Source organism: Scophthalmus maximus, chromosome 2 (assembly GCF_022379125.1).
Source record: "Scophthalmus maximus strain ysfricsl-2021 chromosome 2, ASM2237912v1, whole genome shotgun sequence".
NCBI lineage: Eukaryota > Metazoa > Chordata > Actinopteri > Pleuronectiformes > Scophthalmidae > Scophthalmus > Scophthalmus maximus.
Window position 1 is genome coordinate 2,120,861 of NC_061516.1, and position 13,298 is coordinate 2,134,158.

Consider the following 13,298-nt stretch of genomic DNA (forward strand, 5'->3'; position numbering starts at 1 on the left):
TAATTCAGAATGGAGCAAAACTGAAAGTCAACATAAAGTAAAGTCTTTTTTTCTTAAGCTATGTACCTCTGTTGTAGTAGTAGTAATAATAATAATAATAATAATAATACATTTCATTTATAGAGCACTTTTCATTGATAAAAGCAATCTCAAAGTGTATTATCATGAGTCTTTAGGTGAAGACCATGCGGGTACCAGAGTCTGTATTTGTAACGATTTAGTCATGATTCCGTGTTTTGATTTCCTCTTTTATTTTGAATTAGTTTTGCACTTCCTGTTTCCCTGTCTTTTATGGGTTCCTTTTTACTTTGCCGATGTCTCCTACCCGTGTCATGATTCCATGTTTTGGTTTCCTGTTTTATTCTGAAGTCTCTTCCCGCGTGTTGATTCACTTCCTTTCCTGTGTCTTATTTCTGGTGTCTTGTTTTTCCTGTGTCTCCTGACCCTGGGATTGTCTGCACCTGTTCCTCGTGTGTCTCACCTGTGTTCTTTTTGCCCTGCCCTCCTTGTGTGTATTTAGTCTCTGTGCTTCCCTTTGTCTGGGTTGGGTCGTCTGTCGTTTTTCCCCAGTCTGTCCTGAGACGTCTGCTACTGTTGGTTTCCTGGTCGTCTCCCCGATCTGTTTCTGCGCTTTCCCCCCTGGCTCCAGTATTTGGGTAACCTGTTTTGCTACGTGTCGTGGACACCCTTGGTTTGAACCGTTTTCGTTTTATTATCAAATATCCTTTTTTCCCCACATCAGCATTTGGGTCCTGCTTCCTGCTCCCACGTGACAGATTTTGTAAAAACAACACATTAAAGATCTTTACTTTCAAGTCAAAAGACAATCTAGAAAATACTAAACTATAAATGTTAATTAATAATATTTTTTTTCACTGAATTGACTCGAAAATGTGTGTTCAGAGTATTTTGACACTAAAATAATTTGTAATGTTTTCATATACTTCTAATTCTTTTACCCGCCAGTACCTTGCTCGGTGAATCAAAGTCTTTCAGCCCTCGAACCTTTAGATTTTTTTTATTTTGGAAGGAAAATCAACACCGGTTTTTGTCTCGGTGCGCGGTGTCAAACTTGATGAAGCTGAATTTCTTCCGAACGCTTCCTAGTTGGAAAATGTGAACAATGGCTCCACCTAGAGGCCTCAGGTTTTGCTGCTGCCAGGCCTCTGCCCCGCCAGGCCTCTGGTCTTGTTAAATTGACCTCCACCGCATAGAAAAGTTACGAGAAAAAATTTAACTAATTCAATATTTTTCTTTTCGTCGTAATCAGGAAATTTACAGACACACAATATCCTGTTTAGTTTCCACCAAAACCTTCTTGCTGAAGGTTTGGTTTTTAAACGTTTTCGCACACCACCATGGCTAATAAACTTTAATAAAAGTTAATACATTTAAAATCAATAATTTTCTAATAATGTTGCTCTTCTCAAGTTGGATCTTGATAGTGTTGGTGTTCTATTGATATTCAAATGAAATTTTATGCATGTTATCCTGAGATGATTTGATGAACAGTGGGACTGCTCCACTGTTTGAATACAGTGATCACAGTGATCATTTGTTGTTTATTACCAAACAATGCATATTTTTCCAAATGCATATTATGTTAGAAAAACTATTTAATGTTTGGCAAATCACAAGCTGGCACTGAAAAACATATTCAGAGGGATATTAATTGTGCACTAAAGTATATGGTAATATGGATGATGTAACAAAACCGGCAGTGACATTGAAGAGTAGTAGTTTAAATGATGACCCATCCTGTTGGTATAAGAAAGTCAAATCTAATGTATTACTTTGTACATGTACTAATTGATAAGGAAGTTTAAAATGACATTTAATATATACATGTCGTATGGATTTGGTTGTAAAACTACCAATGCAACAATGTTAAAACTCCCTTATGAATAAAAGTCCCTCATTCAAAAGTTCACCAAAGTACTAGAACAGAAGTATTAGCAGCAAAATGAACCTAAAGTATTAAAAGCTAAAGTATTTGGCCCCTGTGACTGATCAGTTATTCTCTTTGACATTATGAGATGGTTAACATTCAATGCTTCATTGGCATTCAGAGCTGCAGCTGATCCAGGTGAAGCTACATTTAACTACATGTTCAGAGAGTTTAGTCCAGTGGTTCCCAACCCAGGGGTCAGCTTTTACTTCAGGCACCAAAAGTAAAAATACTGTGAAAACAGCTCCTCAGACTGTCATAATGACACCAAACACACCATAGTTTCCCAGTCAGGATACACAACACAGCCAGCTTATGAAAAAAGCTACCAGAGCCTGGTCTTTCACGGCCAACAGCATAGTAAAGTAGGCTCAGTTTAACGGCTGCTCCTGCCTCCTCGCCCCTGACTTGGTTTCCCCGATTTATGTCCCATTGAGTTAATGTCTGCTCATATTCAACAGTGATTCCCCACCATAATAATCCACAATTAATATTCAATCTCGCCTCATTTGACGTTTCTGTTGGAGCCTCCAATGCAGTCATGTGAGCACTCCGTCAGAGTTATATACTGTGGAGTCCAGAAGTCCTAAGACCACGTCCTCATTCACTTGAAAGTTCCTATATGTGACTGGAACATTATCATTGATGTATTAAGGTATAAGCAGGATTTTCAAGGTCGCGTGTGAAGGATTTAGTGGCAAGGGTGCAGATTGCAACCAGCTGAACACCCCTTGCCTAAACCCTCTTCTTTCAAGCATGCAAAACCTACGGTGGCCTTCAGGTGACATTAAAACTTGACAGGTCCTCTATAGAGCCAGTAGTTGGTTTGTCCATTCTGAGCTACTTTAGAAATAATGGCAGTGCAACACGGCAAACTCCATGGAAGAGGACCCGTTCTTATGTATATATGAACGGCTCATTCTGAGAAGCAAAAACACCATGATTATATTCAGCCAGTTATAAAATCATCAATATTATTGAATATTGTATTAAATTTATAGATTAGCCATAGATCACCCACACACAGCCCAAATTCCCCGTTATGGGACAAATAAAGGAATATCTCATCTTATTTCATCTTATCACACTGGACCTTCAATTCCATCAAGGCAGAGTTCATTCCAACCACTTTAAATAGTGTTATGCAGTTACATTTATAAGAAGCATTATACTTTACATTTCAAATCTTGACCCTGAAAAGTCATATTTAGAAAGGTGTCATTGGAGTATAAACTACAATATTTCCCTCAGAAATGTAGTGGAGAAGAATGAAGTAAAACATTGAAAAGCGCCTCAAAATTGGACTTAAGTAGGTAAAGTGCTTGAGTAAATGCACTTAGTTACTTTTCACCACTGCTGTTCAACTGTTTGTGTCTGATGTCAGGAGTGAATGTCCGAGATCAGACAGACTCATTTCTGGGAACACACTCACTGTAATGTATTGGGTCAGTACACAAAAAACATCAAAGAAATCGCAAATCTTTCCAGCACGGATGACCCATTTCAGAATGAAATAAGAGCCTGATCAGGTTCACCTTACTCACTAGCTGGATCTCTATTAATCCCCATTTATCCTATAATCTGATCTAATCCACCAGTGAGGAAGTGGTTTAGTAGAGCAAACCACTGGGTGCTTCCCATGGATGTGCTGTTCTGCATTGTGTGTTAGTGTATTTGCAATCGACACCAAGGTGTGTGCTGGCAGTGTGTGTGTTTGTGTAATGGTGGTGATGATCACCTCTCCCTCAGCTGCTCACAGATCACACGTCAGTGAGGAATGACTGCGTGTTGTGAGAGTACAAAAACAAAGCTCTTTCTATATGTCTGCATCAGCATCGCCATGACATTAATCTTCTTCTTTTTTTAGACCCGAGCAGCCCCTCAGCACTGGAGCCTCCCACCTTATGCTGCCCTCTAGTGACCACACATTGTGACAGGTCTTTCCCTGCTGTAACGTTATGGCAAGGAGGGGTTTCCTGTCAGGTCAAGGAACCCAGGTTTGGTTCCAGGGCTTCACATATGAAAATATCCATTCGTACTTTTGACTCGGAACTAAGCCGTCGATCTGATTATTTGGAACTAAGCCGTTGATCTGATTATTTCACTCATGATATGTCTTGTATCATATGTAAAGCACCACATACCTTGTGTTTACATATACTAAGCTTGCTTCTCACTGCAAACATTTGCATATGCTAATTGTTTAGAGTAATGAATCCCAAAGCACATGATTAATTACATCATTATTTTTAATCATTTGACAGGTGTAACAAGAACCTAACCCTGACAGGGGCCAAGTGACCTTATTATAAAATCTCTTGTTGTACATTGTGAATATAAGTATATTTAAGGCTAGACACTTCATTTATATAGAACATTTTAGAAAAGGAAAGTTTGAAGCGTGGATTTAAAAGAACTAAGAGTTGGAGCAGTCCTGCAGTTTTCTGAAAGCTCGCTGAACGATGCTTCCACATTTTTAGTTTTAAGTATATAAGTATATACTCACTGAGCCCGAGCCTTTCGCACCTGAAGGAGAAAATTAGTGAATATTATGCCAAGTCTTCCACTGATGTGAAGTGGGGTAAAAGGGAAATTCTAAAATAGTGCTTATTCTGAAATACATTAAACTGTTAGAATTATAAAAACATCCACATATTGTGAGTTAAATGGACAGATGTGTCAAGTGAGCTGCTGGATTTGTTTAATGGCACATAACAGGAAGAGGGCGCTGTTTCTCCAGGTCGAGTCTAGTGCTTGTGGCCATAGCAGATGATCAATGCAGAGAAATTTTGGTGGAAAAACAAACAAAAAACACTTCCTATATCTTTATTTATTTTAAGACCAAAAACAATGTGAAATCATAACCCTGCACACTTGTACTTAACAGCCAAGGAAGTGAGGCCATCCAGTGTCTTCACCATCATGATGTCACTGGACATGGTTTGCTGTAGTGTAAGTCTACATGATATGAAGATAGTGAATGGGTTAAAACATGAAAAAAACAATTGTACAATACATATATATATTAAAACAGTTCTCAGGGTAAATCTATTTACTTAGAAATAACTTGGTAAGAGAGAGATGTTTTCCAGTGTGCTACAGAAACAGTCAGTAAAAGGTCAGTAAGCACTGCATGGTATGACATCCTGATTTACATTGTTATGAATCCTGGTCCTGCTTGACTTACTGTTACTACTGCATATGACACCACTGTCCACTCCATCCTGGTTGAACGGCCTAATAAGTGTGTTGGTATTTCTGGTTTTGCTCTCAACTGGTTTCTTATCCTATCTTTCACACCGGCAATTTGAGTTTACCCTAAAAACAACCTTGTGTCCTCTCCTGCCCCCTTATCCTGTGGAGTTCCGCAGGGTTCGATCCTGGGTCCAATCCTCTTCTCACTATACAAGTTACCTCTAGGTTACCTAGTTAATCAGTTCAACTGCATCTCCTATCGCTGTTACGCTGACAAAACCCAGTTTTATCTTTCAGTTAAGCCAAATGACATGTCTAATATTATTACCCTCCACGACTGCCTGACTGCTATTAAGGATTGTCACTCAATTTTCTCCAGCTAAACCCACAAAATACTGAGGTTCTTCTTATTGGTCCTGACAACTTTGCCTAACTATGTGAAGCCCTGCATCGGTCCCTTGGCCACCAATGTGAAAAGTTCCATGAGAAACCTGTGTAATCTTTGATCAAAGATGAACTTTGAGCCCCAAATAAACAAACTTGTACCAACTTGTTTCTTCCAATTCTGCAACATCTCAAAAATCAAATCACTGCTATCCACCAGAGATATAGAATCACTAATCCATACCTTCATCTTCTCACGCCTTGATAACTGCAATTCCCTCTTCTCCTGCCTCAGTCGAACAGCCCTGTCTCGCTTGCAACTACTGCATAATGCTGCAGCCAGGCTTTTACCTAAATCCAAGATCTCACATATCACCAATCCTTGCATCCCTCCATTGGCCCCCGATAAAGTACAGAATAGACTTCAAAATAATGCTTATCACATACAAGACCCTACACCGTCTTGCCCCTTCATACTGTGTATCTCTGAACTCCTACATCCCTTCACTACCTCTAGGCCACTCAGGTCATCTGACCAAGGTCTCTTATCCGTACCCCACTCTCAACGCAAATCCAACGGTGATTTTGCATTTGCGGTTAGGGCCGTGTCCCTCTGGAATACCCCCCCCCCCCCGAGTCAGCTGAGTCTGTTCAAGGTTTCAAAAACTATCGACTTGCCTTCCCTTTATAAGGGCTGTACTGTAATTTCATCTGTATTTGTGTCCTTTTTCTTCACATATTTGTATGCTTCTTATTTTGTATCTGGAACATGTGAACCACATTGTACCTTTGTTTTAAAAGGTGCAATACTAATAAAATTTGACTTCTTACAAATGAACAGTGGGTGACACTTCACATGAGCGCCCTGCCCTCCCCAGCTCACAGGTGGTCTCCGAGTACACAGCGTCATTGAGTACACGGTGGAATCAGATTTTTGAGTCACAGATTAACAGTGTAATACAGCATACTCCTACATTTTCTTCTTTCTGTCTTGGCGCTAGCTTGCAGACAGCATGTGGAGTTCATTTAAAGAGACGATCCAGAAGTTCCCATCTGGTGGTGGGAGCAGCACGATGAGAAGGTGAATGTGAAGACCCGGGAGGCTGCGGGGAAGGTGAGCTTTTACTGCAGCAGTAAAACCCCTCTCACATTACTGCAGTTATATAAGACACAGCTAGAATTTGACACGTGTTTTGGAAGGATTATAATGAGGGCAACATCAGTGATGGTTTTCCACAGTAAAAGGAATGTATATGTGTATGTAGGACTACAATATGTGTCTGCACCATAGACTGTATATAAAGATGGACAACATGACAGCTACTGAGAATGAAGCCAAAACATCTGGATCGCCCTCTGGTGCCTGGCTGCAGTATAGGTCTTATCCTCCATGTTAGCAACTACATTTGTTCCAAAGATGGTTTTGTCATTTTAGGTAGTTCTTATCACACTGATGTATGCTCAAATGTTCATGTTTCTGATAAGTTTTTTTTTTATTAGTTATTTCATGCTATAAAAATGGGTAATGACATCATGACTGATAGCTGAGACTTACTCATGACTGGTGGAGCACGTGTATTGTGGGAATCAATACCTACGGTCACCACTGCACAGACTCTCCAAATGACGTCACCAGTGCAAAATGTATCATTGATATCTTGCCTTCCTTTTTGTACAGTGTGAGAAGCATTATTCATCTTTAGTTACACTGATCTTTAAGTTTCTAGACATGTTAATGTGCAGTCTATCTTAAACTTTTTTCTAGTCTTATTGACCACTCATCTACAATATGAGTCACATACACCCTTTCTTCTATATCACACAAACCATTCACACAGCTGTCAGGAGAAATGTGCGCTCGCTCCGGAACAAGCTAGACGAGCTGCAAGCTAACATCAAACATTTGCATGAATACAGGACTGCTTCCATTCTGGCTTTTACGGAAACCTGGTTGAACAACAATGACAGTGACAACATGCTGCACATTGATGGCTTTGCTCCCCTAATAAGACTGGACAGAGACAGTGAGCTCACTGGCAAACAACATGGCGGCGGCGTTTGTCTCTACGTGAGCTCACGCTGGTGCTCGACGGCTGTGGTGAGAGAGAAGTTGTGCACCACTGACATTGAACTTTTGGCCGTCTCCCTTCGCCCCTTCTACTTATCCAGGGAATTCCCACAGCTCTTTTTTCATTCTGGTGTACATCCATCCCAAAGCTAATGCTGCCGCTGCCACTGAACACATCACGAATCATGGAACGAATCTCACCAGACTCACCAAAATTTATCCTGGGTGATTTCAACCACTGCTCCCCTGGGAAAGCCCTTCAAGGTTTTCATCAATATGTCACATGCAGCATCCGCCTGGGGAAGACGCTTGACAAATGCTACAATATATCATATTATCATGTTATAATTATCAACAGTTCACTTAATTTCTGTAATTTTTTTCTTTTTTTTTCCATGGTAATAATACAACAGCCAATTATTGTCTAAACTATTTTAACTGTAGGTAAAACACATCAGAAAATCACTGCAGTCCAGATAAACAGGGGTTGTTTGCACTTTGCATAGACATGAACAAACATGAATTATCAGTAGGTGAGATTGATACAGTTAAAGGAGACATACTTTGCTCATATTCAGGTTCATGCTTTTAATTTAATGTTACCACTTGAAAAGGTTTGCACGCAGTAATGTTCAGAAAAGGCATCAGAGTCCTCATACTGCCCATTCCTTCAGCTCCTCTTTTCACCCGCTGTCTAAAACACCTGGATTTCTTTTAGCCCAGCCTCCCAAAGAACCCCAGTCTGCTCTGATTTGCCAGCTGACGCAGTCTGTTGTGGTTGTTCAACCACTTGAAAGTGTCACGCCCCGTCACAAGAAACCTGGAGATTCTCAGATTGCAGGCAGGGTTACCTCAAGAGACAGTGTGCGCAAACACTGAAAAAGGGATTTTGGCCTTAAAGTAGCAGCACCTAATATTTGTGAAGACTTCCTAACAGTTGAGTTTGCACAAATATACAATGCATAATTTTAGAGCTGCAACGGTTAATCAATTAATCGATTAGAAATCGGTAACTAAATTAATTGCCAAGTAGCTCAAGTAGTTTTTATGGAAAAAAGTAAAAATTCTCTAGTTACAGCTTCTTAAATGTGAATATTTTCTGGTTTCTTTGCTCCTGTGACTGTAAACTAAATATCTTTGGTGTGTGGACAAAACATCATCTTGGGCTTTGGGAAACACAATCTGCATTTTTCACCATTTTATGACATTTTATGGACCAAACAACTAATTGATTAATCGAGAAAATATTCAACAAATTAATCGTTTAGGAAAATAATCGTTAGTTGCAGCCCTACATAATTTGACTTAGCTTTCAAGCTAAATGCACCATGAAACATTTTTTTTAAATCAAAGCCAACAACTGCCCTTTAAAACCAACAATATTACTCTGTAGAAGCCAGGTGTAGTTTGATCATACAGTAAGTGTCGTACTCTGGTGAATGATTCAAGGCAACAGTTATAATTGCCACATCAAAATGTGGATTATATTTGTTTGAAACATTCTCACCACATTTGTTTAAATAAATGTTGTGATTTCTGCTACAGTAATTGTTTGATTACCCAAGATACATGTAGAAGAATTATGTCTGATAATTGTCTGCATGGACAACTAGAACAATTCGTTCAACTATACATTTAAGTACATGTGTGGAGTAACCTGCAGTTCTTGAGAGGGACGCATAGTGGAACCGTAAAGTAAAATATCAAACAACCTTCAGAGTACCACTGGTTAATTCTACAGTAAAAAATACGCAATTAGTCACTTTATGAATAAAACAACATTGTCAAACCAGTATCTGTCTTATCCTGCCTGCATGCACGCACGCTCGCACACACACACACACACACACCTTCCACATTACCCCAGGAGGAAATAAATGAAAAAGGTAATCCTGAGGCTGACATCCAAGACATCATAAAACTGTAGTCCAGCATTGTCCAACCTTCCATTGCCTCTGATTTCCCTTACACACCCTGGCATAAGACAGGTGGAGAAGTTTCAAGTCTGGTAGCTGAAATGTATCCAGTCTTTGTTCCCCATTACTGGCAGAGAAGGAGGGGGAGGAGGCGGACTGGGTTTCTGCCAGTACAGTGAACAGCTGAGCGGGGCACCATGACGCCAGCTGGGAGAAATCATGGGGTGGGCAATTCCTCTGTCCTTATCCTGCCCTGCACCTCCCTGCAATCAGTGAGCCTTTCTGGAGGGCTGCCCTGTCATTTCTCCTTATGTTCCTCATGCTTCAAATTGTGTTTTTTCATTATTTTGTCTTCTGCCTCTTTATCTCTTTTTTTTTTTCAGGACCCAAACCCGTCATTATTATTGTTATTATTATTATTATTATTATCACTCCAAGTGCTTTACTCATTGTGGGATTTGTTGGGTTTTCCCTGTAATATTGTTATATTGACCTCACTATGTAAAGTGCTTTGAGACAATGTATGTTGTGATATGGCGCTATACAAATTAAATTGAATTGAATCTTGAAATTTGGTCCAAAATGTGAAGGATTGTGCTTTTGCTTGTTCAGACATTTTAATACTCATTTCATTCATTTAGCACTAACAACAATATGCTGTATATACATAATGAGTTTTTGCATTTAACACACACTGTGTGAATACACATAAGAGGTATTTGTGCAAGAGCAAAATACAAGTGGATTACAGAAATAATAACTAACTGAACAACAAAACCAATGAACACAAAAATAAAAATAAAGAAAACTTAAAAGGATACAAAAATAAAACAGAAAAGAATAGGAAAATTAATAAGTAATAAGGCTCCGTTTTATGTCCGTTGACACCAGTTTGGAGTTCAGCATGTTGAATTATTGATTATTTATAAATGTAACAGTCTGATATCGGCTAATGGAAAATTGTAACCTTTTCATGTATTTCTGTACTTCTACACTGTACTTCTACATCGATAACATAGAGCATGATGTACCTGACAGTTGCTGTCTGGTTTTGTTTCCCCTGATTGCCAGACAGCTGCCGTATGTAGGTTTCACTTCTTCAGGAGAGAACAAACAACACTCTGTATGGAAGACTTTCTGTGTGACATAAGTAACTTTTAACAAATAGTTGGTCCACACCTACACATGCACTGCCCTATTGATAGTATAACGGTTCTCTGCACTCCCAATTCTGCTTGAGATTTCACCCAGCATCACTTTGTGCATGTTATTTCTCCCTCTTGCAAGGGTTAGGGTCAATAAAACCAACGCTTGTATTACAGATCGACAGACTGAGCCTTTATTACACAAATTTCCATAGCCTTGAATTTCCTTCACAATCTTTCCTGCTGCCGAATTTCTCAAACTTAAAAATATTTTAGAGAAACTAAGATATACAATTAGACTTAGTGGGTAAATTCTTTGTACTAACATTAGTTTTCCTCTATAATGATGTGGTAAACAGAGCAGTCTAATGAGAGTCACGAAAACGGAAGTCCAAAATGCAGACATTACTCAGAGCAACAGAACTGCGATTTTTGGTAATTAGTAGTCAAAAATGTATCGATTTACAATATAGAAGACCGACACGCATATGTAGTTACTCTATGTAGTTAGTCAATATGTTTTTTTAAATCATAAATAATCATAGATCATAAGTGCAGACGGTTCATTGATCCATTCTGCTGCTACTCAAATGCGCTGCTGCTCACTTCCGGGAACTATAGAGAGGCTCAATGATCCATTGCCATTGCAGGGGACAGAAAGGTTCATTAGAGTGAACAGAGTTGTTGCGACTCTCATAAGACGGCACTGGAGGTTACCACCTATAATTGTAAGTCTTAAAGGTGCCATACATAAAGTTTTCTCTGCTGCTGAATGTGGTTTCTTGCTGGGAGCAGGTGGTGGTGATGATCACTTGCTAATAGTTCCGGCAATCATTCCATTAACCTGAGGTTAAGAGGTTATAATAAGGCTACTTCTTCGGTGCAGACTGGACGTTACAGTGACTTGCTAATGGAAAGTGACAAGACAGGGAGGTATTAGCTAGTAGGCATGCTATCTTCTGAAGAAGCAACAAAACGATAGGAATAGAAGTAAAACAAACTTTCCACCGCCAGAAATAGCTCTTGGCCAGTAAAGGGATAAAGATTGATGTTAACCCCCCAACATATGTAGCAATAGCACATACGCCCCTTTAATGTGAAAGAGTCGAATTTCTTTTAACTTTGATCAACTGGTAATGATTTAGCTAGAAACTTGCCTGCGCATATCACAGCTGCATTAATTGATTTATTTGACATGGCAAAATTTTTCTGCTTTGACGAATAATTTGTTTTCCAATAGTCTTTGAAGCACTAATCACATGTTGCTGGTGTTCTTGTATGGCCCTGGAGAAGATCAAGATGTCGTCGAGGTAGACGAAGACAAAGCGGTTTAGCATATCCCTGAGAACGCCCTTTGCCAGAGCTTGAAAAACTGCAGGGGCGTTGTGGAAATCCAAAAGGCATGACCATATATTCAAAGTGGCCTAAAGGGGTTTTAAAGGCCGTCTTCCACTCATCTCCCTTTCGCATTCAAACTAGATGGTAGGCATTCCTCAGATCCAGTTTGGAGAACACAATGGCTTGGTGAAGAGGATCGAAGTGAAGAGTCGATGAGTGGGAGAGGGTACTTGTTCTTTATCGTGATGTTGTTCAGTCCAGTGAAGTCGATGCAGGGACGAAGAGTTCCATCTTTTTTCCCAACGAAGAAAAAAACAGCTCCAACTGGAGACGATGAGGGGCAGATGAGACCAGCTGTCAGAGACTCCTGTATGTATTTCTCCATAGCCACTCTCAGGGCGAGAGGTGAGGGAACGGGGAGCTTGTGAGGTGATAGAGCTGATCGGAGACAGTTAGCGTGGCAGTGAACGCACCAACTTTTAATGGTGCTGGAGCACAAGTCTATGTGTGGGTTGTGGAGGCGAAGCCAAGGTTGACCTAGGACCAGTGGAGTGTGAGGTGCAGGAATCAGGTACAGCTGGATGCACTCGCGATGGTTTCCTGAGATAAGGAGGGTAATTGGAGCCGTCTGGTGAGTGACCCTTGAGAGTAGTCTGCCATCTAGCGCTCTAACAGTTTCTGGAGCAGGGAGTTCTAGAATGGGGAGACCAAGGTTGCTTCGATGATGTTGTCGTCAGCTCCAGAGTCTATGAGGGCTTTGAGTGGGAAGGAAGACTGTCCCCATAAAAGCGCTGCTGCTAGCTGTGTGTGGTGATGGGAGATGGGAGTGGAGGACTGTGTTTGGCTCACAAGAAGTCCTCCTTCATCTGGTGAGCCTAGACTTTTGGCAGCTGCGGGCAGTTTGGGAGGACGTGGCCAGCTTGTCCACAGTAAATGCAGAGACCCTCTCTGAACCTTCACTGCCTTTCGGTGGAGTTGAGTCGGGTGCGTCCAAGCTGCATAGGCTCCTCGCCGGACGTAATGGGTGGGTTCTTGGGGGGAGAGTGTGTGCTGGAGGGAATACCTGGAGTTATCTTGAAAGGTGGTTGAAAATGAGGGATAAGGACTTAGAAGTGGCTGACGGTGGATTTTTCCCTGTGATGCTCTCTCATACGATTATCTAACCTAGTGGCCAGGGAAATCAGAGCCGCGAGGGACTGGGTCTCATCTCTCACTGCCAGCTCATCTTTCATGGTTTCTGACAGGCCATGTGCAAAAACACCCAGAAGTGAGACTTTTGTCCCAACAACTCTCAGTCACCAGGA